This window comes from Calonectris borealis, chromosome 5 (assembly GCF_964195595.1).
Source record: "Calonectris borealis chromosome 5, bCalBor7.hap1.2, whole genome shotgun sequence".
In the NCBI taxonomy this organism is placed as follows: Eukaryota; Metazoa; Chordata; class Aves; order Procellariiformes; family Procellariidae; genus Calonectris; species Calonectris borealis.
In genome coordinates, this window is record NC_134316.1 from 48,001,849 (window position 1) to 48,028,404 (window position 26,556).

The window sequence follows — 26,556 nt, forward strand, 5'->3', positions numbered from 1 at the left end:
CAATTTCAGGTAAAGCAATCCTGCTGCTCGCGTTGGGACTATATGAAATAAAGCTCCGTTGATCCCTCCTGAACCGCCTCGCTAAATCTAGTCTGACTCTTCAAATAGCACTCCTCAAATAGCTCCCGATAAAACGGAGCCTCAGCCTCCAATGTAAGTCTTTTACCCTCCCCTTTCCTTCTGCAAACAACACGTAAATGTCAGAGTGGTTTTACTGACCTCAATAAATGCTTGCAGGCAGGCAAGGATGATCGCAGGCACTGCCATTAAGATTCATGTTATGTTTCCACAGCCCCTATCAGCTGGGAGGACCTCTAAGATCTTGCATCTGTAGGGAGGTTTCAGTCTGGAGGTGTTCAGGCAAGTGACGGGGGCTGGGGGGAGGACAGGAGATTGGATCGCCTTCCGCTTTTCCGTGTCTGGGAAGGGCTAAGCAGCACCCAGCAGGCTGCTCTCGTACAGTCAGCTGGATAGTGGTTGGAAAAAACCAGCAAGGTGAGAGGGAGAAGACAGAGATGTTGTTGTGCTTCCTACGCTGTGCCCGCTAGCAGAGCTTGCTAGTTGCGTGGGAGAGAAGAAGAATATGCTCTAGCCCAGGAAGGATTTCAGGAGCAGGCGCGATTCCTTGCATGCCGGAATGCCTTGACTGCTTACTTTTGAGTCCTGAGGGGGAAATTTATCTCTACCATGAGTCAATGGATTTTCATGAGAGCTGAATAAGCTCCACTCTCTTTTGTAAGAGGAATATGAATGTTTTCAGCAGCTAGGGAAAAAAAAAAATCTTATGCTAGCTCCTGGTAAATTGTTTCCATCTTTCCCCTGCTCTCTCCGACAGCTTCCCACCCCGAGGATGCTCCGGGTGTGCAGCTCCCATATGTTACAGAAATCCTCTTGTGGTAGACGACGGGTTAGCAGAGCAGCACGTGCACACGGGCAGGGCGAGGGCTGTGCTGTGAGACATCTGGCTGGGGAGCAACGTGGCCGCTGCGCAGCTCCAAATTCTCTCAGGCATTTCAGAGGGAATCAGGCTCTGGAGTGAGGTATCCAGTGCATCCTGGCCATGTTCCTTCCCTTGCTGGAGAGAGAACCTTGAAGCATTTATTACTTGCCGAGTTTCCTGGTGCTTACTTTCAAAGCCTCCACAGGAGGACTTCGCTTTGTTAGCCTGTTCCTAGCCTTGCCCTCTCATTTTGGATTTCCTACTCTACTTTACACAGATTAGCAGAAGGCAGGTTGAGCAGAAGGTGAGAAGACAGGTTGCTGGCTCACGTTTATTTATGAAAGAGAACGTCTGACCTCAGCTGGAGAGCAATGGCTCCCATCGAGGGATAGCGTATCAACATCGATGCTTCAAAACCTCAGATTATTTTTAGTTTTCTGTTCCAAGAACAGGAATCCCATGGTGCAGGCAGAGACTCTCTCTGAAGATGGTGGACCACCCAGAACGGGCACACACATTTACGATGAAGAAATTTTGACCAGCCCTAAATAAAGCTGGATTCTGCTCTCAGTTACAGCAGCAAAGCCTGGAATAGGCATTCTGATGCCAATGGCATAATTTTGGATTTGTTGCTGAACACTGAGTCAGCCTCTGGCCCTCAGTCCTCCCTCCTTTATGTTCACAGGAACCTTCTACTGAGCATATGCATTAGTTTGTATCGCTCTTTTCATCTTCCTTTCAGCATGTAAAATACCAGCTTAGAAGTAGAACTTAGATGTAGCAGTCAAGAAGCAGATGGATCCAAAGCAGATACAGAACTCAAAGGCTGATTTTATCTATACAGATCTCAGCGTACAAATGCTGCCGAACTTGGTGAATGTCCTTTCCAAGTTTACTTCAAAAGCTTCCAGTACTCTGTGGAAAGCTGGCTTTGGCCATCCCTTCCTTCTTACATTGACTTCCCTTGCTATCCTTCGAAATCCTTCGCTGTTTCACGGGAGCTTTTCTCAGTCTAAGACGTTGTCTTTGCATTTGTGAACAGAGGATGGACAAGGTAGAAACAATTGCCACTTCTTCTTTCAGAATCAGAGTGAATACTTTCCAAGCAACTGCCCTTTGCTAGCCAGGCTGTGGGCTTGACAGTCCTGAGGAGCAGAGTTTCCTGGGGAGTGGAGGTCTGTGCTAAAAAGCAGGGACTCTTCAGAAACCTGGAAAGAAAGCTTTCCCAGAGAGGCTTTCTCTTGCTGCATTGCATCTTTCAGGGAACTCCAGTTATTTTATGTTTTATCCTTTCTCAATCTTTTTTTTTTTCTTCTTTTTTTTTTTTTTGGATTTCAGAGAACGACTGCTTTGGAGGAAGCATCTACTTCATGTTTTAATCTAGTTTAAATCAACTCCCTGATCACAACACACTGATGATACTGTGTTTGGTGTATGCTTATTTCAGATTGTTTTCAAAGACTTCCAATATTTTGAGAAACTTCTGTTTTAGCCAGATCTTCTTTCCTATTCTTTTCCTTTATACTTTATTTCTACTGTTTCTCTACCATCCCAAAATGCCATATTTGAATCTCCTTTGCATTGTCCCTTGCTGTATTAATGCCCTGAAGACTGCTGTTGTCAAATCCCATATTCATCTTGGTTTTATTTTTAACTTCTGTGGAGATTTTGAACCTCAGCATCTCTGTCCATATTTAAATGACTTTAATAAAGCCATTTGTATATGGAAATGTGCTAAATGATTTATCTCGGTAGCATTATGCAGCTGCAGCAGTTCCTCCCTTCCCCCAGACAGAGTCCCCAGCCAACAATCCCAAGAGGGCTACAGACAGCCAAAAAAATAAACCTAGATCCTGGGAAATGTGAACGGATGGAATTTTATGAGCATGTTCCTCATGGGGAATGTTGTTGAGACTTTGGGACCTGTCTGTATTTTAATTAATATGGTTGTCCTACATACTCTTCTGGGAGAAGGGCAAAAGAAAGCAATTTTAATGAGATCCCATAGGTTTTTGCCAGGTAAAAGTGATAATATCCAAAGACAAAATTCAATGAATTAAATCAAGGGAATCATAAGAAAAAGTCTGGTTAATGGATCTGGTTTTGTGTAACAGGGAGCACGGTTATAGCTGATATATTTGGAGAAACCGTGGTAGAGCCTTAAAGCTGGGACGTTGCTTTTTGTCTGGATTGAAAGGCACTCTGGCAGTAGTGGGAAACAGGAGAGAGGTATCGATACGAGGAGATGCATGTGAATGGAAAGGTGAGGGAGTTTTCAATGATGAGGCCAAGAAGATAGGAAGTCCTGGAAGGAGAATGGTGATGCGTCTTGAACAAACTTGCACTAAGCTCTGAAGATGAGGAAAACGGGTGAAGTTGGTGTAAGGAAGGAGAATTAAGGTCAATGAAAAGCACCATCTGTTTTTTCGTATATCGGTTTATTTGAAACAAATATTTTCACACAGTTTTTGGTTTGTGTTTTCCTCTCATTTTCTAAGGTAAAATATTTTTCAACAGAAGCTGGAACAGAATGATATTCTTTAAAAAATGTACGCCTCTTTAGCTGAAAAAAAGAACTTTTTTGTAAACGTTGTCACTGAAAACAATATGGACATAATTTCCCAACAGAGAAAAAGGGTTTTAAATCCAGAAATAATTAAACCTTCTCAAGGAGTGAAGAAGAGTGCCTTAGCTATACAAGGGAAAAGAGGAATTGGAGCACTAGGAATGGGACTTCGGGCTGGATATTGGGCATGTGTGTATGGTGCCCTTGCTGACTGGAATAAGGCATTCAATAGTCCGTGTTCTCCAGTAGCAAGAGGACAGAGGTGACTTTGTTGCGGTGCTAATAAATGGAGACTTATTCTGTAGTTCACTTTGGAGAAACTTTTGATTTTGAACCCAATGTCTGTCTGTGCATGCGTTAGTTACCAAAGGGTTAACCTGCCTGACCACAGGACTGGCACACCTAAAGGCAGACCACAGCACCTGCAGCTTGCAATGTCAAGTTCAAAACGGGCATGCATAAAGTATTATTATTACCAAGCAGCTGCTTGCTGATGTGGCTAATTGTTTGGCTTATTGAGTTGTTGTAGTCTAACAGCAAAGCATGGAGATCAGAAGTAGGAGATGGGAGGATCTCTGTGGCAAAGTAATAAACTATTCAAATCAGTCAGTTGGGTCTACGTGAAGAATCAAGATCATAATTCATGTATTAATTTGTTAGGTTTCTTTCAAAAACTGTCCTATTTTAATATACAAGTTTCTGTATAAAATATGTGATAGATTTTGAAGTCAGCTTTTCTTTACTTTTTATTGCTGTTTATTACATCTGAACAAAGCCAAAAATGTCCATGAATGATTCTAGTTCCGTGAAAATCTCAGGTGTGTTAGTCTAAACAAAGAAAATTAGCTTGAACACAGGAGTGAGACTTGACAAAGTTGTGGCTGGAAAACAAGGTGTTAACATTTTCCACCTGCTGACACGCTCTTGCAATAGCTGTGAAATAGGTTTTCCCTTAGTCCTCTCAGATTTGGATAACCTTACAGCATCTGGAGTGTCTCTATTCACTTGAAAAATGGAAAGGCAATGGCTACAAAATGCAAAGTGTTCAGAGCCTTGGGAGTGAAGATGAGGGTCTGTTGTTCCAGAAACCACCCAGGGAATGTGGAGGTCTCCATCAGCAGCATCTTCCCTTCCCCTTTACTTCCCTTCCTAATGTTTAAGCAGAGTTTCAGGATTTTACAAAAATTAAATGGTCAGGCACGATGTTTCTGAAGCAAACCGTGGTTGACTGGAAGATTTACAGTGCCCACAACAATCATACAATGTGCCCATAACAATCATACAGTGCCCATACAATTCAAGCCCATAACATCTGATTTGGATTCTTATGAAGCTTTTTCCATAAATGACATAAAGCATTTGAAAGGTCAAAATCTTCAGAACCTAAATGTTGTTGCTCATTCCTTGCTTTGCTTCTGAATAGGCTGATTTTTTTAGTTCCCCTTTCTGACCTTCATTCCTCCATCTGCTTCTGTAATTCCTACAGCTGTTGTGATTTGTTTTATAAACTGCCTCTGTCTGGGCTGCTTCTGTCCCGAGTGCATTTTGTTTGGGGCTGATGTGTTGCCTAAACCGTTCCCTGTTCTTTGATGATACTAACAAATTGAGTTGCCTCGCTGGACTGACTTTTCCCCTCATTTACTTCAGAGAGCCTTTTGGATTGAAATCTCCAAACCCGTCACAACTGCCATTGTAAATCAAGCTGACAGTCAATTACGAGATAGACTATGTATTTGGACAAGCACAGCTTTGACGCCCAGCCATTTCTCATATACTTACAGACCTGCAAATGCTCTTCGTTTGCAGGACACAGGGGTGCCCACTGCCTGGGAACAGCTGGTGCTGGGGTGTGGTGGAAAAAATCCGCAGAACTGTAAGAGAACTCAGGGTTTAGTCAAAATGATACAAAAAGCGTTATCTGCCTCCCAAGGAATAAGCCGTCGTTGGTGGGGGGGCTATTTTTCGTGAAGCTTTATTGTGTCTGACGCATTAACACTTTCACTGCTGACAGGTAGCAGCCAGGTTCTGAGGTACCAACATGCATTTCAAAACCAGCAGGGCACACATTACCAATACAGAGGTGCCGGAGGACATAGGAAGCTTGTAATCCACAAAGAAATGCACAATAATGCATCTTGCACCGTTTTTAGTTTTGGTGGAAAAACATTGCAGCGAGACAGTTTGTGATATGGGCGTATGTGTCTGTGAGTAAACTCCAGATAGTGCTTGGCACAGTTTAATTCCTCGCCATTTGGCAAATCATCTGGTGTTCTCCCTTCTGTTTCATATCCCAGAATAAAATAGGAGAAGCTATCTTCAAGTGTACAAGAAGAACGAGCTTAGCCTGCACAACGACCACGTCTCTAATGCATCAGAAGCGAAGGTAGTTCTCTCTGATTTACCGTTCTGTCAGTGTCATCAAAAATCCAGAGAGATGTGGGAACAGCACCAGCTGGGTAATTGCTGCAGAAAGCATGCCGTGGTATTCAGCGTGGGCTTTCCTCACGAGAGCTGCTCCAACGGGGTGGTGTGTATAACTTTGTATAACCTTGCACTGAAAAAGGTCTGACAAAAGCAAGAAAAACATCTCTAACTTCTGGAGGGATGCAGTCAGTCCAGCCCAGGCATGGTGGAACATATGAAATGGATACTCTGTGCGAGTATCTCTGCTGGTCTTCCAGTTTATGGTGCCAGTAAATCTGCTGCCTTGATTTGAACAATAATAAGAATAATACAGAAATCTAAAGAGAGGCTGAAGTTGTCAGCTGCTGGAAGAAAGAGAAGATTTATTTTTTAAAAATGTGACTGTTGAAGCAGTTGAGGAATATCTTCTTGCTTTGAGAATTAACACATATTCTATGACTCAGGGACCTGGACTAGAAATAAAGACAAAAGCTACAGCTCACATGCTGTGCTTGTGTTACAAGCCATCCTCTCTCCCTCGCTTGCAGGAATTTTAACAGCACAAGGCAAAGCACAGGAACCGATGGTGTGAAGAGCGTACCAGGACCAGCGAGGAACAAGCCTGTCCCCATTTGCTTCTTTGGCCCCTGCCGCTTTGCAGGAACATGCTGCCTCTGCGTTGGTTTAGTCTGGGGAGGAACAAAAAGGAAAGAAAACCACAATGTCGAAACTTGATTAACTACAGTAGTGGCAGATAGCGAAATGGCCAAGTTACCTCTCTTGTTTCTGCATTAGCATTACGACATTATGTTCGATCGATCGGTTGGAGTATGTTGTGTTATGTGGCAGTGGATGTAAAAGAGCTCACTTGTACTTTCTCATTCTGTTTAATCTCTCCTGCTTTTCCCTTCATGCTCTGTCTTGCTCCTAACCCATCGCTTTCCTCCCGTTCTTTCATTAAGTTGGTAAGTGGCCTCCTTCACGGGCCGGAATAATGCGACATCTCATGGGGTAAGTAGCTCCTTTCCTACATGAATCTTGTTTCACGTGGCAGCCAAACCCACTCCGTCTTCAGTTACGTCTTTAAGAGAACCTTAGAGAATGTCTTCTGTTACTTGATTGTTTTAAGGGGACCTAATTCTTTAACTGCGCCAGCGCTAGACGGAGGCAGCGAAGGAACGGGCTGAGAACTGCCCGTGTGCCACGTGTACAGGTTTGTTCCTGCATGCTTCAACCCTTTCTTCTCCCAGCTGGAGGAACGGAGTGCTTCTCCTGCCTCCACCTTCTTGGCAGCTGGCTGCTAGTCTGTGGGCGAGGTCGGGGTGCAGTGAGAACGGCCCCTTTGCTGCCACTGGGGTCACAAGGGGATGACAAACGAAAACAAACTGTCCCCGCCAGCACAGCCCACCTATCGTCTGTAGTTCTTCCTCTCTCGCTCCGCTGGAACTTGGAGCTAGGACAGATGGACTGCCGCGTGAATGATCGGAGGAGTCAGTCTCGGGGACCGACAGTGGTCATTCCAGACCTGCCGCAGGTCGAAGCTGCACATCACACGTTTTACGCTGGCACGGTTGATCTGGGCGTTAGGGCAGGCAGTGCAGCCTGCTGCCCGAGTCTGCCCGTAGGACAGGAGTCTGCTGCGTGCTCTGATTGTGTCGGCAGCTCACCTAAAACCTCACCGGGAGTTGCGGCAGGGCTAGGGAGAGCATAAATCCTGCCATGGCCGGAGCCAAAGTCTCCTGCTGCTGCTATTGGAGCAAACGCGGCAAAGAGCAGCACCGGTCCTAGGTCTATCTCTGGTGTTGAAATATTTCTAGTGAAGAAATGCCCATCACTCCAGAGGCTGTGCAACATGCTGTCAGCAGCTGCAAGGCCCTTCTGACTCTTCTTTTAACACCTTTTTAAAAAAGAAACATCAGACCTGCAAACAAAGCCCTCTGCCCTATGTGCTGCAAACTGCTTACGTGCTTGTTATGAGACTCACAGAACAAACAGCGGCTGTCCGAGTAGATCAGAAGGCACAATTTTTGAAGAGGGTGTGCACTGAAGGAGCTCTGGAAATATTTCTTTCACTGTTTGACATCCCAGAAAGAGAGGATGCCAATAAACTAGAATGAGACCAGACAATAAAAGGATGGAGAAAATGACTTATTTGTGAAGAAGGAAGTAAATATATACAGACTCGTTCTGAAATTTTTCTGCAGTGGTATGTTATTGTAGTTAAAAATGAGGAATGTAAGAAATACACGTGCCTTTATATGGAGTTCATGATGTTTGGACCTGTTGCCTCATATTTTGTCTTGCCCCATATAGGTTGTAGGTAAAACTCATGAATTTCGCTTTTTCCTTACCGGAGTATTTTATGGCTCCAGCACTGTTCTCCACCTTCACCTTATGTTTAAGTGAATTTTTTCTTCCTTTTTTTGGTCATTTGCATAAAATCACAGATGCGGTGTTTTGTAGCAATTAATGCACACCAGTCCTTTGGCCCTTGTTCTGCCATTTTTTCCTGGTGCTTTCATATACCCACATTTCCATTCATATCTCGTTCATACCAATATTTGTATTTCCAGTATTAATATTTCTGTTAAAGATTTCTCAGGTGAATTGTAAAATCAGCCACTGTAAACTACACAGCAGCAAAGAGTGAAATTTATTCTTTTGCAGAGAGCCTCTGCAAGCTTTATCTACCACTCAAGTCCCAATTGACACAGCTGAAGAATTAGCTGAGACTTAAGCAGAGAGAAAAGTGAAATTCATCCAATAGCCCTTTTTTGGCTGTCAGATCTCAGCCTGCAGGAGGGAGAGCTACACAGAACCTGTAAGCATGAATAAGAATTGAGAAAGAAAAGAGCTTTCGCATTTAGCTGACACCGCTCCTGGTGCTGCAGCGTGGCTGTGACAAGCCTGTGCCGCAAACCGCATTGTCAGGTGGATACAGGGATGGTCCGCCCGTGCTTTACGCCAGCTTCTGAGCTATTTGCGTCCTCCTTTTGAACTACCTCTGTATTATTCCCTTTACTCCAACTGCATCACCGGTTTTAATGAGTATCACTTAATATCATGTTGGAGAATAGTCTGTGAAAACAGTGATATGTTTGCGAATTTGATCTGAGGTTTCAGTTAGTTTATAACATGGACGTGAATGCTAGGGGATTACCTTATGTGCTTTTGATTTATAGACCTCTTAGGTGTCTAAATATTGTGTTAGTTAAGCTCCCTTAAACACAAGGGGACATTTACAGGTACCTAGAGCTTAAAAGGGACCAGCGTACAACAGCACCCTATACTGGCATTTCATCTCTTAGAAGTCCAAATTGTCTACACACCTAGAGTTTTTGAAGACCTTTTCTAAAAGAATAATGAAGTTACATGCCCAGACTTCTTTCCCTGTTCTGGGTCATTTTCTCTACATCCCACATTTCCACATTAGTAAGAATAATGAAGACAATACCAGCTCCTTCCATAAATCATGACATTTCTGAGCAGTCTTCGTGGAACTGTGACCCCAAATTCAGACTAAATTGTATTTCCTCCCTTCTCTTTATGTGCAGCACATTTATGTTTCGTGGGAGAAGCGTGTCTGGTGGGTAGAGCACTGGTGCTGCCCGTGATGCTGGGGTAGGGGAGCTGGTGGTAAATCCTGTGGTGAGGAGAAGGTGGACTCAGAAGTCTGTCCCCTTCACTGTAGGGGAATACATCTTCTGGAGAGAAGATGAGATGTGGGCCTTCTCCCATAATTTTTGATCTTTACCTGTTCTTGAAGAGATATTGTGATACCGCGGCCACTATTTTGCAGTAGGCATTTTTCTTTCCACACTCAGCAAGTAGAAATGGATTGTGACTCCTGATAGAGTACCTACTATTCCCCCGCTGTCTTTCAAGAATATCAGACTCAGGACTTGGTAAGAATTACTTTCAAATCTACATTTAAATGTGATATTGATTTTTAATCCCTTAATCTTTACCGATCTCATCTGAATTTGCCATAAGTCTAATGGATCATTTGGTTTTAGACAAGGCTCACTACTTAGAATAAAGAGCAGTACACTTGGCCAGCTCAAGGCCCCTACACCGTTTTAATACTCTTTGTAGGACTTAAGCAATACAAAGACATTGAGCTCAATTTCTGAACAAGAAGAATCCCACTCTGAATAATGACACACAAGTTGTGAACTATGTATCCTGCAACCTGTTCCACTCATTTTCCCCTAGGGAACCCCACATCCATTCATTCCTCAGGCTCTTCTGGCTAGCAGGCACATTTTCATCACTGTTAACTTTATCTGAAACACCGGAATGATTGTGTAGAGAAGGAAGGGGAAAAAAGGAAAAACAAAAATCATATTCCAACGGAAAGCTGATGGACAATTTCTTGATGAAATTGTTCTCTTTCTGTGTAATTATTCCATTTCAGAGGTATGGGAGGATCAAAAATTTCTGTTGTAGTCTTCAGCTTTCATGCTTAATAGAAGTAAGGCCTGTTTTTCTTTTATACTTTGTACAGAGCCATTTCAGCTGAGAGTGAGATATGCTGTGCTTTGATATTAAGTATCCCTTGAAGGACTTGGCTGCTCTAAAGATCAGGAAGTTAATGATATTTTGTCTCGCAGCTGGGTGACTTTTTAATGTATATTTTAGGTAATACAGCAGTTCAGCGATAATATTGTAGATTATTGCATTTCCTTCCTGAGACTTTATATTAAATGGGTAAATGTTTCTGGGCAAGCGAAGCCTTCTTCAGTTTCAAAGGTTTTTTATCCTTGTCCTTTATGGCAATGTATTTCTATTAGAAGGGCTTTTGTGATTGTGATTTTTCTCCTGGCTTTTGTTGGGAATGATTCTTCCCTGTGGAGATAGCTAGCATGAAGCCTCTGTGCGCCATACTGGAAAATGAAGTAAGACGTAGACCTGGAGCTCTGCGTATGGAGCCATGGGAGCATGAATTCACTCTCCCATTCACCAGAAGAGCAACATCTCGACTTCATCGACTGAGTCAAACAGCCTTGTAAGCCTGAACATGGCTTGTGCAATCCATTACTTAATACGCAATTTCTTCCCTATGGATATGGAAGGCCATGTCCCAAAGGATCGACACACAGTATTCCTGTTTTGAACCCAGTTCATCTTTTCTATAACACTGCTTTTAAGGTTCCGCCACTTACAGTGACAAGCAGCTGGGGCAGTAGTTGTAGTGCGTATGAACTGGTCAAGTTTGAAGGTGAAGTGACGGATGGGCTTCATCTGGAGAGGCAGAGAGATGCACTAAAACCAGCCTATGCTTCCAGAGTTCACTTTGGACAAAAACTGTGACTCACTTGTCATGCTTACAAATGCTTTTCATTCAGCTCAAGCCACAGAAGGCTCATGTACACTGCACTGGAGCACTGCGGCGTCTGCATGACCGCGACGTAGGGCGGTACATATAGGTAGGGCAGTACTCTGCCTATATCTGGAGATACTAGCTTTTGTCCTGAAAGCAGCATGATCAGCTTGGCGAGGAGCTCTGTATGAGTTGTAGCTAATTCTCTCTGGACCTGTGCTGGACTCTACTGCCTGGGGAGCTCTTTGCATGTGTGTGCAATACAGTCATGATGACACCCTGTTGTATAAACGAATCAAATCTTTCACTCTGTGCTCAGAGATAATTTGATCTATTATAGAGTCTGCCTGTGAAATTCCTGATCATTCTTTCTGAACTTCTGAAGTGTTGTACTGGATCTCTTACTCATGGACGTGACAGAGAAGTTAGGTGCTACCTGGTGTATAGAGACCAAAGCTCCTGATGAGCAGGAGACTTTAGAGCTGGGGGTCCTGTGCTGTCATCTTGGGTCCTGAACCTGCACACAACCCGGCGTACCTCCAGCCCTCGTGCAGATAGGGAGCTGAGGAGAAACAGGGGTGCCCTCGCTGTATTACATACCTGGCATGCTTCCTCATAAAAGACCCCAGAAATTATCCTCTGCTTTGAAAGGACACATGCTGACAGTCTGCACTAAGGAAAATGATTGACCTGTCTGAGCAGATAACAGTAAATGCCTGGCACAGAGCCGTACAGCCCCAGGTCTAAAGATACTGCCGCTGTAATAGAGGGATGAAAATGCATGAGGTATGTTAATTGAGCAATAACTGAAATGTATGATTAAATGAAGAGGTAACCTTTCTAAGGTAGTCCCTCTTAATACATGTTACTTTGCATTTGCCTTTGGGCTTTTCTACGCTAGAAAAATGAGCAGAGGTAAGGTCACGTTGGGTTCAGTTAACTCTGACCTAAAGATGACTGCTTTGATAGTATAGTTGTGCTGCAACGTCTTTTAACCTCAAACGAGCAGGTCAAGAGGTAGCCTCGACTCCCTGCAGACTCGGAGTGATCATAACAGCGTTTTCTACCACCTGAGCTTCTGCCTTACCCACCATAGCCTGTCGGATCGCGACGGGCGTCAGGCGCTTGGGTGAAGTGTGTGACTGTGAGCAAGAGCAGCAGGTGGGATTCACCCTCGTGGGATTCCTCCCACGAGAACTGGGGCATGGCTAGGAGATCTCTAGGGAAATCCACAGCCTGTTTCACCCTGCTGAAGGTCAGAAAAAGTTTGTGAAAATTGGCAACAGTGAAGCTATTCGCACGTCCAGAATATAGAGTACTGGAGAACAGGAGGTTGACTAAGCACGTTGTTTCCATTCTCGAGGATGGTCTGATGTTACAGGTATCATGAGGGTGTGGTTTTTTTGGCAGACAGTTGTCTCATGGCTTTCTGAGTCCACCTTTTATTGCTTTCTGCCTCTGTAAAGGAATTTTTGCCATTTGCTGTTCAGGCTTAATTAGGGTAATGCAATGCCCTTACATGGACCACTGACAGCATGTGCTGTTCTCCCTAGTCCGGAAGGGATTTTTCTTCTTTCTGCTGGTGAGCTCCAGTCTAGCTCTTTGGATCGTGTGTGCTTCCCTGTGCCTGAATGGGTAACTGCTGGGATCCCTTGAATATTGCTGGTGTAAGTCCAGCCTGCCCTGCTCTTCTCTGAGCAGCCATCTATAGGCTCTGTGGTACCTGTTCCTGCCAGGAGTCTGCCGTGGGCCTCAGTGCATGGGAAACTCAGGGACTTCCAGCTGTTTCCTTACCCGCTTTTGGCCACTGTGGCTTATCTTATGTCTGGCATTTCTGGTTCTTCCTAAGTGTCTGTGCTGACATGGGGCATGGGTGCTGCATGGTCAGAGTGAGGAGGAAATTCAAGCTGCAGATCCAGTTGTGATGCTGAGGAGGAGCCAAGCCAGATAAGCACAGCAGTGTCTCCACGGCTCCATGATGTGAGGCACGCACCCGTTGTAGTACGTTTAAAAAGACATCGGTTGTGCTGAGGTGGCAGGGCCACTGCTTCACGCAGGTAAATACTCCTCTTGCAACTGTATGAGGACTTGTACGTGATCTCTCTGCTTCATGAATCGCGGTTGCATTCGCCCTGCCTTGCCCTTGCTATGTTCCGTACCCAGGTATGCCCTCGTGCCCTGCCAGCGCTGGACCCACTTGGCAGCAGTGAGGTAGCCTGGAGGAGCTCGGAGCACCAGGAATGTGGTGAATGCTGGTGTGGCCGGTCATGTGGACCTCAGCGACTTCTGCTGACTGCTGTGCCTCTGATTTATGCTGCACCAAGGTCAGTGAGGGTAGCTCAGCTGCACGGTAAGGGAGATCAGGCTGGAGGCAGTAAAAATTATTTGAGAGCTGTCCTTTGAACGTCTAGAAGGACTTTAATTTACAGCCAGTAAGTGGAGCTAAAGCTCCATGAGAGGTTATTTCTTTAGAAAACATATGGTTAAAAATTGCTGATGGAACTTTTTTCTCCCCATTTCCTTATATTTATTTAGTCCTTTTGTTGCACATAAACAGTCACGCTGCTGGGAGCTCATGATGTGAGCTCTTAACTTTCCTATTTCATTCCTTGAGTCATAGACAGAACACAGGATCTTTGCCGCATTGACTGTGCGGTTAGCACTTCCCATGCTATTTGTTTGTTTTACAATAGTTCTTCTCCGTGCTAATTTCACACACAAATTTCTCCTGTCAGTTAAACACAAAATAATTGCATTTGTGTGTATGTGAGCAGTTATGTTTGCAAAGGGGACTTTCACATTCTTATTAATCTAATTCAATTAATTTCCTCAGGGGCAATATCGTGTCCAAGCGTTTGGGGAAAGCTGTCCTTTTGCTGCATTGTTACTCAGTATTGCAATTCATGTACAACATCTAATGTCTACATGTAGAGCTTCGTCTTGCATCCCTTCAGTATCTCTCTAGTTTCTCCCTTAACTGGAAACACTTTGCACTTGCATTTACTGGTCTCCATTTTTGCTTGGTCTGGATCACTCTCTGCTTTTATTCAGCTTGTGTCCTGTTTATAAATATTAGCTCTTCATTTGAAGGATTTAGGCAGGAAAGTAGTTAGATATGTGTCTACCTCTAAGCATTTGAGTGGTGCGATAGCTTCCAATGGGACTAGTTATAATACCAAAGTTAGAGATGTGACTGAGTGCTTCCTTGGACCAAGATCATTAATACTTCGCCTTGACTTATCTGGCTAAGAACCCAGCTCAACAGTGGATAACCAGAGAGGCTCAGGCAATTCTTCAACGTTTATTTTTTCAGAATCCACTAGCAATAATACAAGGACAAGTCCTTTGTGATGCAGACTTTTTTTCCTAAACTGGGCTATTGCTTGGAACCATAAAATGTATATTATTGAGTTCAGCTCACAAGTGTGGCACCTTCTCTATTGCTTTCGACAAACTCTTATTTCACTACTGCCATGGCTGGCCATTTAACTTGAGTTCTTGGCCTGTAGTCTGGGAAAACGAAGATCACAGAATAATCCAGATCTAGCATGTGCTTTTGGAGCAGTTCGTGTCTGGCACTAGCAGACCCATAGCCCATTGAATCTGGCCTTTAATTTATTAAATCTCTAAAATGAGCAGCTGCTATTCTGCAAAGGTTCAGTATGATCCATTAAGCACATTTTGCTGACATAGGGTGGGAAGGAGAGGTCTGCGGAGTGTTAAAGCAGAGAATTTCTGGCAGGTACTTTTTTCTTTAAAGGTGACTAATTCACCAGTTCTTGCAGACATTCTGGATCCTTCCCTTCCTGGTGCCTTTCCACTGACAGTGGGGAGGTATTCCAACAATCATTACACACACACACACACACACATGCTTGCTGGTATCCCTAAAATCTCTGCAATATGAGCAAACATTCTGGCATTAGAGTAACACTGGAGAGAGCACCACAGCTGTTTGAGAAGCGGGGGGAGGGAGGGGAGGATCGACATTGCAGGGTGAGGTTCTGCCAAAGACATTTTTACACTGGGGTATTTTTCTGCCCGGCAAAATGCAGTATTAAATCAAGTCAGAACGTGCCCATCCCTGCTGTGTGCTCCATCCACAGCTGTGCCTAGAGCAGCATAGCTCTTCCCTCAGACAGATAAAGGATGTGTGTGGGCATCTATTCCTTTGCCATACGCTGGAGAGAGCCCCACAGTGACAACTGGACGAGCTTGGTGGAGATGGCAGGAGTTCCAGGAAGACCTTGCCAGAGTCAACAGAAGAACTGAAATAGTTTTAGAAGGCCCTCATTTGGTGAGACTATCTCAGGAAATAGTCTTTTGGGATAATCAAGTCAAATTATGAGTTGTTCTAGAAAAATTAAAATGGTAGCATTCAGAACATTAGGGTCTGAACGTTTTGTAGGCTGATTAGAAAGCGTCATTTTATTCCGAGAATTAAAATTCTTCCTTTCTCATCCATTTCTGGAAACCGGGATAACCAAAATGATTTAGGGGTTGGATTTCATGAAAAGATGGAATTATATCAGGTATGAAACTCTTCAAATATTTGTTTTATTCTCCCAATAGAGGTTTAAACTCATGTCTGTGCCTTTAATGCCTTCCGCCTTCCTGATATGCTTCGTTTTCCCCTAGAAATTTCTAATACAAGCACTGGTTATGAACAATTTCTTTAAAATATGTTTTGGCTTGTTCAGTACCTCCCTCAAGCCCTCAACAAAACCTTTTTCCCTAGAATAGTTTTATCTCCTAGAGAATGACTGTGCATTTAAGCTTTTTCCAGTGAGAAAGGATGATTGGGGCATCATCTGACTGTCACTTCCATCATGCAGTTGTGCGCACTCAAAGCACTTGAAACACTCTGCCAGCTCCGGATTGGCATTTCTTTTGCCTCTAATGGCAATGGTTTGGGCAGACATCAAAACCACTTCTTAAGCTGCTGCTCCCACACCATGAACCTTTGTCCCTTTTCAGACCATTTCGCCTAAATCCAAGCAAAGGGCTGACTGCCACAAAGCATGAGACAAGTGCAAGATGTAATTGTAACAAGTGAGCAGCTGTACATAGTGGCAGGCAAAATGTCACTAGCCTCCAATGACCGGTTTTTAATCTGCCAAGACACTTACAGCCAAAGTTACTCGCCACGTTACCAGCAAAGGTTGTGCTTTTGCAAGTGCTGGGCATACACTGGATCATTTGCCCTCAGCCTGACATTGGACGTTAGCAGCCTAGGGCTGGGGAATTGCAGCACCCTTGCACTCATCCAGTGAGGAAATAATATGCAGTAGCAGAGTAAAGAAGCTGCTAAGATCCGGCAGAGCCTGGACAGAGCAGCTGACCATAACGTGAAAAGTTCTAGGGCACGAGGATTGCGATGTCTTACCTGCAGCAAGCTGAAAGGTAGCTCAACACCTAGACCCACACCGCTGGAAGGAAAGAAGATGCTCATGATATATTCTCTATATTCTAGCCTCTCTTCAATATTTTCAATGTGCTGTCACTATAACACACAACTCTTTACATGGCCAGGCAAAGTACTCCCTTTTTCCTCTATGGATAAATCCCCCTGGTCTCCATTGCCCCAGTGAGTGCAGAGGTATAATTATTACCTGCTGTTTCGTGATAAGGATTTGTAGACCCCCTAAGCCCCTAGGCCATTTTCTGCTCTCTGCTCTATGAACTGACATACCCCAGAGAAGGAAAAAGGAAAACATAGGGGATGGAGGACAGGAGGAACAGGAGCCTCTGATCCTGCCCATGCAGAGTTTGTATGCTCAAAGGTAATTTTTAAACGATTCAAACAAGGCTTTTTACAGCTCTCTATCCTGTGCAAAGTGATGCTTGAAGAGGTACCTCTTCAAGCAGGAGAAGAGAGTAATGATTTTATGGGTCGAGGTCCTTAGGAGCAGATTTGCAGGCTTGGTGGACCATCATTCTCCCATAGGATCTGGCCCTACGTCCCCAGAAATCAGGGAGAACTTGCTTTTCAGCTCACGCTCTTGGGTAACATTTTTTGAGAAAAGCTTGAGACTACTCAAAACAGGAAGAACATTGAGCCTGTGAATTCCACTGGCCAAAGAACAGTAGATGATGTATTAAGAAAGGTTATGTTTTTATAGTAGCTCAGGGGCCTAGGTGGCACTCAAGCCCAAAATAGTTGATTTCCATGTTGTGTTGTGTTTGCTCACCTCTTCACTCCAAGTCATTACACCAGCTGGCAATATAAGTAGGACAGCGTGGATAACGGGGCCTTAGCCCCAGCAAGAAATGTAGATGTGACCAAACTTGCCCTTGAAATCTTAGCTGTCCTTTTACGCTTCCCAGAGTGCTCTTGATGATGCAGCGGCATACCTTCTCTGACGGAGTCCCATTCACAGCACAGCACGGGCCCTGCTTGTGGGCCGAGTCAGGCTTACAAAGGGCATGAAATCATTTCATGTGAGATGCCTTTGTTGTCTGCTGGAGGTGTTAAACAACGTGCAGTCAGTAAGACAAGGAGCGTCGGGAAGGAAAGGAAGTTCTTACGAACCGGCAGCTGCCTGACAGATATTACAGAAGTAGATGTTATGCTTGCTTCTCCATTTCTTCATCTATTGCGAAAAAAATCTTTGTAGGAGATTTCTATTAGGAAGTTGGCAAGTCATTTAAACCAGGTTTTTCAAACACAGCATGTGTGTGTTTCTCATTTTCTGGGTGCCTAGCTTCTAGCTTATTTTGGCCTCAAGCCATTGAACATCTTGAGGATAGAGACCGAGACTAAGAACTTAATTCCATGTCCTCTGGGAAGCTCGTGTACAGAGCTGAAGACTGGAAGGTGCATTTGCCATAACCCCTGTGGCTGAGCTAATGTTCTGTAGCTTTCTTCACTAGCTGGATTTTCCTGCGAAGCACTGTGAGAGTTCGCCATCAGAGACTGAGGAACTCTCTTTATCTATGCACAGCATTGACCAAATGGGCTTTTATATCAGTAGCCTAAGGTGCCTGCACCATAACTGCGAACTCCGTGAGCAGCGCACTCTGCCAGTTGGCCTAACCTGCTTGAATTCAACTTCAAGCATCTGTTTTTCATCCTTGAGCTTTGGTTGAATAAGGCAAAGAGAAACAGAGCTGCTCCTCTGATTATTGCTGACAGTGACTGATCTTTATGTGTAGCCTAAACTCGCCTTGAAACACTTGAGCAAATGAAGAAACATGCTAGATACTTCCAAAAAGGTACTGCAGCGCTCGTTAGAGCTATAGCCAGCTTTTCCTTATCTTTGGAGAGAAGAAGAAACGCGACAGTTCATTTTAGTGTGAGTGGATGGGGGAGGAACTAATTATTCTGATTCAAGCAATGGAGGTGGCTTCTCTTTGAGACCGAAGGTGTTCTGTCTTTACTTGACTCAAAGACACAAAATAGACGGACCCCACTCTGAGCTGGCTTTGCCCAAGCTGAGTCCCATCTCACCTCTAATTTTGCAGCCCCAGATTATATTCACAAGACACATACTCCGCACAGTTGCTTGCTGTTAATGCTAAGTAAACACCTATAAATATTAATTTAGTATTTCAAGACTGGACAGTAGTTTCTCATTTAAGTGAAATTAAATGTGAACTAAGCATAGATGTCTATGAATGATATGAAATATTTGCCACAGGCAGGATCAAACTGCTCTGGCCAGCTTTTCAGCCACCCAGTCAAACACACTTCTTTAGCAAGAGGGCAAGTGCCCTCAGCTTCCCCAGTCAGTTAATATTCCTGTGGTTAATTCCTCGGCATCCCCAGGACTGAGCAGCTTTGTGTAGCACAGTGAATGTGCCTTCTATAATCTTTGATACTGACAGTGATAAGCTGGGGTTTATTTGCATGGTCTTTCACTTGAGATTCTGTTCACAACCAGCAGCTGGGTGCTTTTCTGTGTATCATATTATCGCTCCAGGCTGTTCAGAGGCCAATATTTCAACACCATAAATGCTGATCCCACTCTAGTCTTTCCCTTATGAGCAGCTGAAGCATCTCTTTTGCTGTCAGTGAAACATAATCTGAGCTATTGGTTTTGATCATCATATTAGCAGAGGCAGCTGGTACACAGAGAGCTCCCATGTTAACTAACGGGAAGTTCAAGTCAACACCAAGTTTGCTTAAATTGGGAAGAGGAGTCAAGACACAGAATTGCTGTTGATGTTGTTTTCCCTTTGAATTACTGTGGAACATGAAGGAAAAAACAATGAGGGAAAAGGTTTTTTTATAAGGGGGGGGGGCGTGTCAATCCTGACTCAACTCCCAGTTGAGCTAAATGGTGCTGCTGTTGTAGCACCAAGCTTTTTCTTGGCTGCTTCTTGGCTGTAACATGGAAGTGAGACTGGAGCTGGTCTCTGTCGTTTGATGTTCTGCATTTGGCCACAGATTTCTCTGATGCCCCAAAGGCTGGCAAATCCTCTCAGTGGGCTCTTGGCAAGACCCCTGGGCTGGGAGCGGCTGTGGATGTCCTGCTACCGACGCACAAGTACGGAGACCGCAGCCCTGCCCTGGGGCTGGGAGCGGATCTGAGAGCTCTGCCTGCCCATTGCTGACTGTCAGGAAAGGGTTCGTTTGGTGACAACGGCCTACCACGGATATGGGAGATCTAGTTACCTTTCATGAAGGCTGTGGATGGGAACTCAATACAAGTTAGTGATGTCCTTTGACATCTTCTGAGGAAGGATGCAGTGCATAGGAAGAGTGTATGCCCCATTCTAATCTGAACTGGTTGGCACCGGTCCAGCGCTGCATCATGCAGGTGCTCATGGTTCTGGCTTATTTGTCTATCCCTGCTTTTCAGAATCAACTTGTAGGTTCAAGGACAGGCGTCGAAGGTACTAGTGAGCCACTTTCTGCAGTTCTGTCAGAAATATGGGAGCTTGAAGGTTCGTCACGTTGGGGAAGCAAAAGGGCACTAAATATTTAATACCAAAAAGTTAAATATTATCATAAAAGTAATTTAATATAAATGGCTTTCAGCAAATCCTTATCCATATTTCATGACTGAAATGGGTGGCTGGTTTCTAATGTTTGCATGCAATTAATTTTAATGGGTGCAGGACATTACTTCCATCTTTTGTCCCTCAGAGACCCTGGCCCTATCAAGAAAAGCAAATAGCAGGACATCAAATGTCAGTGACACAGAGGGTGATGCAGCGCCCTGTGTATAGACCTGGAAATGACAAGTTAATAGGCTATTGATAGTTCCTGAAGTGTATCGAGAGTAATTATTCTATGTATCTGGGGGTAAATGAGGAATGGCAGGAACTCCAGAAGGTAAAGATATCTGAAAATATGAATATACATTAGGGACATTTTTCATGTCTTTGTAAGGCGTGATCTGAAGTGCATTTAAATAGGTGGCACTGATTTTACAGGGTTTAGAAGAGGTCTTCAGTGATGATCAGGGATATCATAAACAGCTTTGCTTGGGTGAGGCCCAAGAAAAGTTCTCTGATCCTCCAAACTCATTCATGCCCACTGAGATCTCCTGTGAAGGACGAATCTGCAAGAAGCAGCAGACTGTGTGTGCTGTGAATGCTTTAAGATGTGGAGTTTGCTGGATGTTCACAAATATCCTTCCAGATTGCATGAAGAAAAAGATGTGTAAGGTGTCTGATGACCTTTGGAATAGTAGCAGAGACTTTTAAAGCTGACCAAATGTGTCTCAGACCATTAAACTGAACAGAGAAAAAGCCTGGCAGATTTGATTCTGGAAGAAATTTCTGAAATGGTAAAAGGGAAAAAAAACAGGTGGTGCAAAACACATTCTAACAATAAAACTGACTTCATTGTGGGTTTCTGGGGATGAAAGTCTCCAGCTTTAATTAGCATCAAGCTTAACTGTCTTCTATTTCAACCCTGAATATTAATTAGTGATGCCCTTGGGGTAATCAACCCTTGTGGATCTCTGAGAAAAATGAACTGATTAGTAGATTGACCTTGATGGTTCCCAGGGAAGAAGATGAAAATACAGACTGTTCAACTATGCTGCACTGTAAGCTTAATTTAGCGTAATCTAGTGAACTGGGAAGCCCAAAGGAAGAATGAGGAAAACTTAATGAGGAGGTTACTTACAAAGGGTGCCATTCATTTTTCCACTTAAAAATGCAAATTTTTTTTTGCATTCAAACCATGAATGGAAGTTTAGGGGCTGGACGCCTGAAGTTGTTCAGTACTTACGTATTCATTTTATTTAACCAACACTCATCATCTATTATCTGAGCTTTGACAACTTACACTTGGAATATCTGGAAATATTTTCAGAAGAACCCCACTCTAATTGTATGAACCCCACAAAATGTTCCTCCGAAACATGTCTCAATCATCTCAAGTTTATTTTTTTCTGCTTCCCAACAAGCAGGTGATGTTTTCAGGAAACAGAAGTTTTTGGAATAAGTGGAGAGAGACCTAGTGAAGTACACCACCAGATTTGGAGTCAGGAAATTCTGCCCCTAGCTCCCTCACACTCGATGACTTTGGATTCTTTGCTGGGTCCTACTTCTGCCTTTGTCATTAGTTGTGCAATCCTGGACAAACGCAATGTGTCTGCTTGCCTTTTCTTCTTGCCTCATTCTGAGTATGAATGAGGGATAAAAATCTCCATTGTCTGAGATACCTTGTGATCTGTTGATCTGAGATGCTCAGAATGGAAAGAAAAACTTTTAAAAATTTCTATCCCTTCATAACCTTTTGTATTAAACTTTGTTGCTTCTCCTTCCTACAGCCTCTTTCTTATCAAACGATTTACCCTTGAATAAGTGTGTTATGCCATTTCCTACTTTCTTGTCCTCCAAGTACATCTTACAACATGGAGCAGCTCCTCTGTCTTTCTTGTGCCGTTCATACCTCCTGAAGCCCCAGCTGAGAATTCCACTGCATGGGCACATGACCTGAAGTTGCCATTCAAATATGCTTTTCAATTTTGATTTCCCAAAAGTGATCAGAAGATGTGAAAGAGTCATTATTGCGAAACCGTAGGTTTGTATTTCAAAGCACATTTGAAGCTAGATAAGCTGCAAAAAGTACTTTAGGCAATGAAAGAATCTCAGTCTTACACTGAAAAATAGAAAAGATAAGTAATGATGTGCTCTTGGCACACAGTTAGGTGGTCTGGATTTTTGTTTTATTGTTATTGTGAGGTAAAAATCAGATAACATCATGATGTGCATTCCCTAATAGAAATTTCTAATATAGGACATCTAATGATACTGAAGGGTAGATAAGAGCATTCTAAACTCTGTAAAACCCATTGATGTCATCTTACCCCTAAGAACAAGTCAAACAAAAGGCATCTATATATAGTACTTTCAGAAAATGTGATGCTAATTGAAGGTGCTAGCTTTTCTGATATCCCTGAAGACTCAGGTTCTCAGTTTATTGGTGTAGCTACAGCGGAGCTTGAAGCGATCGGAGGAAAGAGCCTACAGGGTGCCTAGGAGAGCCCCTGCTAAAGGAGAGGCCATATGGCCCCCTCAGAAGTAGAAGTCTCCAACGTAACTGCCAGCAAGGGAATTGCCTGGTGCCAGCTTGTTCTGACGATTCAATGCAAACATCATATATGTTCAGAGTGAGGCTTGTGGACAGTAACAACAGGAACGTCTGGTGCTGAATGAACCAGAAGCACGCCAAGTCAAACTTCGGATAAGACTACGCGATGGCCGGACTGTGGTGTAGCACAAAGAACCTGGATCCAGAAGGTACGGCAGCAAGAGGGGTGGTGGCATAGGCCGTGTCCCGTTATTGCCTTACTTTGCCAAGGCAAAGAGCCCCGGAAAGCAGGCAGGCTGCTGCTGCTGGAGCTGGGGCGTAGGTGGTGGCTCCTCCTGAGGGTCAGAGAGAGTGACTTACCCTGTGCCTCCATCACTTCAGAGGCAAAATCCTGCCTAGCCAGGACTCTTCAAGGTGCATTTTGTTCTAGCTCTCCCTGGCCCTATTTCCTCATTCCTGGGACTGCAGATGTCAAGGGTTTTTTCCCTCTAAGTGCTGCATCAGAAAGAGTGATCCTATTGCAGCAAGGATTGCCTGGGTAAAGTGTAAATTAACCTAAATGGAGACCTGTATTGCCATAGCTAAGCTATTTTTGGTACCTAAGGTAGTTTGTTTTGAAGCCGGGTCAGATTTCTGTATGCTACGCTGAATTCTCCAGACTACAAATATCTCTGCCGTGTAATTAGAACTAGATCCAGCATATCAAAATGTATTGAACATTCCGGGATGGTGATTTTAGTCCTCTGTACCTCTGAAAGTCTGCCAAATTTAAACTTAATGTTAGCCCATTCCATTGCATAGTGTTAGCAAGTTAGAAATAATCTAAATAAGCCGGTTGAGAGGCTGTAATTAACATTATAGACCCCATTTTAAATTTTCTTTGCTTTTCTTTGCCTCTCAATGTTACACATCTTCCTGCTTGTAAGTGGTTTTGGAGAGAAGTTGCATTTTTTGTGTGACGTGAATACAAGGATTCCAAAACCACTGGAATATCTCACGGAAGTGCCGAAGGACTGCTGACATATAAAGAAACACAACGCTTTCAGACAGAGACGTCCGGACTGCTAAAGGGGCAGCGCTCGGGGGGGATGGGGTGCCCGGGGCACCGGACGCTGCTCTGAAGAGATTAGTAGAAGAGTGGGGGTGGCCGTGGACTAAAAAGCCAAGTTGCGGAGGAGCACAGTTCCGCTCATTGATTGACTTGTGTGTGCCTGGGTAAAATTTAAGGAAGAAGTGCTTGGGGACTGCAGAAAAAATGAGAAAGTATTTAATTCTAGCTAATCTTACTGTGTTTCCGTATTTCAACCAACATTGTATGATTTATTCATTCAGAAATAAAGCTGTGTTTTGCTAAAAATCTGAAGGAAGTGAGGTGGAAGCCCCAGTGATTTTCTCATACCGTGCTGTTTCCTTTAATTCCTTCATGGCAAAGGTGCAGATTACCACATATTATGGCAGTTGCTACTGCGAAATTTGCTTGTGCTTAGCTGTGGTTAAAGTAAACCCATCTGTTACAAGAATGCTGATAAGCATTTACATTTACAATGCATTCTAATTCTGCAGATGACACCAAGCTGGGCGGGAGTGTTGATCTGCTGGAGGGCGGGAAGGCTCTGCAGAGGGACCTGGACAGGCTGGATCGATGGGCCGAGGCCAATGTATGAGGTTCAACAAGGCCAAGTGCCGGGTCCTGCACTTGGGCCACAACAACCCCAGGCAACGCTACAGGCTTGGGGAAGAGTGGCTGGAAAGTGCCCAGAGGAAAAGGACCTGGGGGTGCTGATTGACAGCGGCTGAACATGAGCCGGCAGTGTGCCCAGGTGGCCAAGAAGGCCAACAGCATCCTGGCCTGTATCAGAACTAGTGTGGTCAGCAGGAGCAGGGAGGTGATCGTGCCCCTGTACTGGGCACTGGTGAGGCCGCACCTCGAATCCTGTGTTCAGTTTTGGGCCCCTCACTACAAGAAGGACATGGAGGTGCTGGAGCGCGTCCAGAGGAGGGCAACGAAGCTGGTGAAGGGCCTGGAGCACAAGTCTGATGGGGAGCGGCTGAGGGAACTGGGGGTGTTTAGCCTGGAGAAGAGGAGGCTGAGGGGAGACCTCATCGTGCTCTACAACTACCTGAAGGGAGGTTGTAGCCAGGTGGGGGTTGGTCTCTTCTCCCAAGTAACAGCGATAGGACGAGAGGAAATGGCCTCAAGTTGCGCCAAGGGAGGTTTAGACTGGACATTAGGAGAAATTTCTTTACTGAAAGAGTGGTCAGGCCTTGGAACAGGCTGCCCAGGGAAGTGGTGGAGTCCCCATCCCTGGAGGTATTTCAAAGATGTGTAGATGAGGCATTTAGGGACATGGTGTAGTGGGCGTGGTGGTGTTGGGTTGACGGTTGGACTCGATGATCTTAGAGGTTTTTTCCAACCATAATGATTCTATGATTCTATGATAAAATTTGGACTTTGGTCTAAGAAACAACAAAGATCAGAGGGCCTAGGAGATTCCCCTGGACTCAAGGGGCTGCAGCACATCCCCAGGAGCAGGCTGGGCTCAGCGGCAGGGCAGCAGTGGGTGCTCAGCACCATCCTGCAGCTAGTCTGTTACTGGTGGAGTCAGAGACTGCAGGCTCTTTCTCGGGTTTCATGGGTGACCTGTGGATCAGCGCTTCTGCCTGGAAAGGATTACAATTTCATACCAGCTGGTTTTGTGGTCCGGAACTGTCTTTCATTCTGTTGCTTTCGAAAGCCATCATCACTTTTAGGGTACTGGACTTCTCTGAACCTCCGTCTGGACTGGTCTTTCTAAAATTTCCTCCTCATCTAAAGCTTTGACCCTTAGGATCTCAATTTCCTTCAAGTTTTGTTTTGATTGTTTGTTTGGTTTTTTTTTTTCCTTCCTCCCCACCCCCAGGGGAAAATAGGAGGTAGGAAGAAAAAACTCTACCTGGATCAGAAGTGTTGTCAGGGTTGGCAAACTGCTAATTTCTGATTGCTATGTTGGAAATTTTTCAAGGCAGTGCTGTATTCCATTTAAGATGGATGTGTTAGGAAAGCCATCAGTTTCAAACTGTGAGGTGAAGGGCTCCTAATATGCTGCAAGCCTCCCCAGCTTTAAAACACCCTTCAGGACAACATGGACAGGCAGGCTGGCTGCTTCTGCACTATCTCCTGACAGGTTAACAATTAGTTAATTGGTGCTGCTAATTACAATGTTCATTAAGCAATCCCAGGTGGCAGGTTTACCCTTCCTATCCGTATCACTGAAACATTCTGAATAGGATTTCATGCACAAGTGGAGGTAATGGCACTTTCTGTCTCTCTTGCACACAGACATAGCACGGTAGCGTAAGTGATATTCAGCCTCCCATGTCATGTACTTCAGCTCCATCTGGGATTACTTTCTGGCCTCATTTCAAAGAGAAGAAGAACCGTGTTGTTCTGTTACGGAAATGCTACTCTAATTTGGTTATTAATTTCTACACACTTTACCCAGTAGAATAAAGATGTTTAGTTTCATGAGGATGATACCATTAATAATGCATGGGACTTATAAAGAAACAGTGATTTACATTGCCCAAGTACTGTACAAACAGTAATTCATAATAGTTTGTGTCACCATAATCTCAGAAATAAAACCCAGGCAGGGTGCATTGGGCTCCATGTAATCAGTCCTTTCCATACTGCTTTCTGGGCGGCTGTAACTGCTGGTTCAGAGCAAATCACCTGAGTTACGGGTTGTGGCAGGGATGCTCCACTGCTCCTGCTCCTCAAGACACCCATGAGCATTGCTGGAGTTCTGGGATTCTGGCACACTGTTTCCTCATCTTCTCCCCAAGAAAGC